The sequence below is a fragment of the Podarcis liolepis genome, assembly GCF_965112155.1.
Source record: "Podarcis liolepis genome assembly, chromosome: 1".
Classification (NCBI taxonomy): domain Eukaryota; kingdom Metazoa; phylum Chordata; class Lepidosauria; order Squamata; family Lacertidae; genus Podarcis; species Podarcis liolepis.
The window spans coordinates 49,667,496-49,671,506 of NC_139554.1; positions in this window are offsets into that span (position 1 = coordinate 49,667,496).

Sequence of the window (4,011 nt, forward strand, 5' to 3'; positions counted from 1 at the left end):
TGTCACCTCCCCACAAATAAATCCAAATGAATGCTCAGTAAACATGTCATCTGGAAGCAACCAGGGACACCATAGAACACTGGGTCACTATGACCTGTAGCTCTAGGAGCTGCACCTGTATGGTTAAGATACATGCTGCTGCCTGCTTTATCTTTTGTGCCTCCAGTTTAGAAAAGGAAAATGAATCAGAGAGCGTTCTGTCTGCCAAACAACACGAAAGGAGTTTAATGCCTTGAAAAGCTCTCTTACTGGGCATCACAGACACATTATTTGCACGTGCCAATTATGCAGAACTGGTGGGGTATAATTTTAAGAGAGCCATCTATTATTATCCCTGGAAGAGAGTTAGGACTGCAGTCAGGGAGCAAGTGGGTAAAGGAATTGTCAGAAGGCAACCAGGTTGCGGGTAGTTATCAAGCCTGGTCACTCCTGGAAGCACTTGGTCATTCAAGGTGTATGACAGCAAGAAGCCCCGAGCACTGTGACCTTAGGAAGTTTAAAGGAAAAACTGAGGAGCAGAACAAGGTAGCACACAATCATTGGGCCATGTTTATCTTTATCTTGTTTGCACAACAAATTGCATCAGTTTGTCTGTAGTGGAACCCCAACCTTTAATGAGGTGTTCTGATAAGAAATGACTTCAGAAAAACCTGACTTTGGGCTTATCCAATTACATTTCGCACCACTCTTTCCAGGCACAGGGGCATGTTTGTGTCCCAGCATGGTATTTTTTTTGCCTCAAGCTTTCCCCACAAAAACCCACTCTTTGAAGTTCAGTCAGAATGACTGGGCTTTGCATGGATTGACATTTGTTCCTATTGAGCATTAAAGAATGGCTTTTCACAGGGAAAGCTCAGGGGCTATATCTATATCTACATATCTCGGACATGGAACTTTTAAGTGCAGACCGTGCCTGGAAAGAGCAGAGGAAAAGTAAGTGTGAACAAGCCCTTTATCCCTTTCTGAACAGAATCTAGTCCAAGTAGGAACCAAGAAGGACCTGATGAAAGGCAAAGATCTGGCAGAATTAGGTCTGGATGGATTAGCCAACTGAACGCATGGTGTAATGGTACACTGAAGTAGCCTGGAGTGTTTATAGTTCCCAATGCTCTAGCTTTATACCAGCGATGAGGAACCTGTAGCCCTCCATCCATATATTGTTGGACTCCACTTCCCATCAATCCCATCTAGTGATCAGGGATTATGGAAGTTGTAGTTCAGAAGCATCTGGAGAACTAGTCTTTCTCCATCCCTGCTTTATCTTCAGTAGCTGGTAGATGCATTCTAGAGGAACAGTCATGTTAATAGCCTGAAGCAGCAGAAAATCAGATAATTTTCTGTCTTTTAAAAGACAAATATATTGTGGCATAAGCTTTTGTGGGCTAGGTGTCACCTAGTCACAGATGTAAAAGAAAAAGTGGCTTCCGACCTATGAAACTTTATGCCACCATATATTTACTGTCTTGAAGATGACACAAAACCGTTGTTATAACGAGCAAACAAATAATGCATTGTAAAGTGCTGGAATACTAGCTGGGAGGCAATAGCTCTTCCACCTTCCCACAAAACAGGTTGCCATTGTACTTCTGCCAGCTCCGAAGGAAAACAAAAGCAAAAAAGACTGGACACTCCAATATTATTGTGGAACAATCCATTTAGTACCTTTCCAAAGCACGTTGTGGTACAAAGCACATTTAAAGCAAGCAGATACCCCGTTGCATTGCGGGGGGAACATGTTTCGGCAGCCTCACTTTTAAAGCAATTTGTGGTCAAACAAAGCAAAAACAAAAACCCTTAAGAGGAGGAATGAATCAGTTGAATGCTTTTGACTGGGGGGCGGGGGAAGGAGGGGGGGTAGTTTTCCTAAAAGCTTGCAGAGAGCTGGACTTAAGGACATGGGGGTCATTTTAAAATTCATTTTTCCTCCTTGCAAATGGGCACAAATACACAAAGGCTGAGGAAGTAAAAAAAAAACCTTGGGAAAGCTGACGGCCATCGTCCAGTGATGTATGACTTGGACATAGCAAAAGTGCAATGGGGAGCGCTAGTTCTTTTAACACATCTTCAGAGGTGGCCCTGGAGGTACAGGAGACACCCAGATAGATGTGGAGGCTGAGATAGTTTTGGTTTGTTTTTTAAGGGAGAAGCAGGGATGCCAGCTTAACAATGATAAATGTTCTCCCGCCCCCCTCAAGAAGGCTTAGATGTTCTCTCTCTGAGCTGTACCTCATATTGTTTTCAATGCCTCTACGCTCCAAGCAAAGTGCTTTCATTCTTTCTTCAAAGAAACTGTCAGTTGCCTGAGGGGTAGTGTGAAAAGCGTGACACACTCTTTGTTTCCTTTTGTGATTTGGGCCAAACATTCCTCTCGACACCCAGTGTTCAACCTACCAGACAGTCATCAGTGGCATTTGTGCCTCTGGACCTCTGTTCCTCTCTAATAAAAGAGAAGAGACAATGAAAATACATTTGGGGCAAAATAAAACAAACAAACAAAATTAAGCCCACATAATTAGTCTTTTAAACCTACATTGTGAGTCTCCTAATTAAGTATAAATGATGTGGTTTGTCAAGGCACCAAGGAGCCTAATTTGGGCTTTTGGAGACAGGGGTTGAGCACAGAGTTCTAATAATAATAATAATAATAATAATAATAATAATAATAATAATAATAATAATAATAATTTGCTGTGGGCTTCTTCCTGGCTCTCAGATATTAATTTACCAGCACACCACCTGCATTATTAGCCAAATAATGCAAATATCACCTAGGCCCTTTCTTTCTTCCTACAGAATGACCACCCATCTAGAAGGAACCTCTAGTTCTCCAGATGTTGTTGGACTGCAACTCACATAATCTCTAATCATTAGTCTAATAATATCTCCAGCTCCAAGGGCCTTCTGGCAGTTCCCTCATTGCAAGAAGTGAAGTTAAAGGGAACCGGGCAAAGGGCCTTCTCAGTAGTGGCACCCACCCTGTGAAACGCCTTCCCATCAGATGTCGATAAACAATAATATGACTTTTAGAAGACATCTGAAGGCAAGCCTATACAGGAAATTTTTAATGTTTGACGTTTTGTGTTTTCTATATTTTGCTGGGAGCTACCCAGAGTGGATGGCTTATATTATTATTATTATTATTATTATTATTATTATTATTATTTGAAGGGCCACATTCCTAATTCAGATGTACATTATTTGCACTTCCTTTCAAACAATTACAAATACAAGAATCTTACCTTGGTCCTCTGGTGGAGGAAGGGGGCGGGGGGGGGCGGTCCACCCCGGGTGCCATCTCTGAGGGGGGGTGACAAAAAGGCATCCCGCAGGAGGCTCACCCCGCCACCCCCGGGCACGGTGGCGTGAGCCGCCACAGCTGTGTGTGGAGGATCGTGCTGCCCCACTGCAGTCGCGAGCTGAGGATCCCGCTGCCGCTGCTGCAGTAGTGAGTGGAGAACCGTGCTGCCCCCACTACAGCTGCAGCCGTGAGTGGAAGATCCCATTGCTGCCACTGCAGCCGCAAGCGGAGGATCCTGCTGCCGCACACGTGGAGGCCACCTTTATAGTAAACACCTTCAGTTGGGCCAAGTATCAAACAAGCAGCTAATGCAGCTCCTTGAGGATGGGAGTAATGTGATCCCAGTTCTGGCGGCCGGATTTTGCATCAGCTACAGCTTCTGCACCACCTTCAATGGCAGTCCCAAACAGAGAACATTGCAAAGCATGAGGCCACCAGAGAATGTACTACGGCCACTAGGTTCTCCTGGTCGAGGAAGTGTCGCCACTGACAAAGCAATTGGAGCTGAAATACTGCTTCCTGCTGAGGCTAATGGGGCATCGGCTGACAATAATGGCTCTATAGCACTCACAAGCCACAAACCTGTTCCTCCAGGGGAATTGCAGCGCCATCCAAAACTGGTCATCCCAGACCCAGGAACTGCCCACTGCTAGGCTGCACTTAGTTCCTTCCCACTGAAATTAATGAGCTTAAGTCATGGCTAACTTCTACTA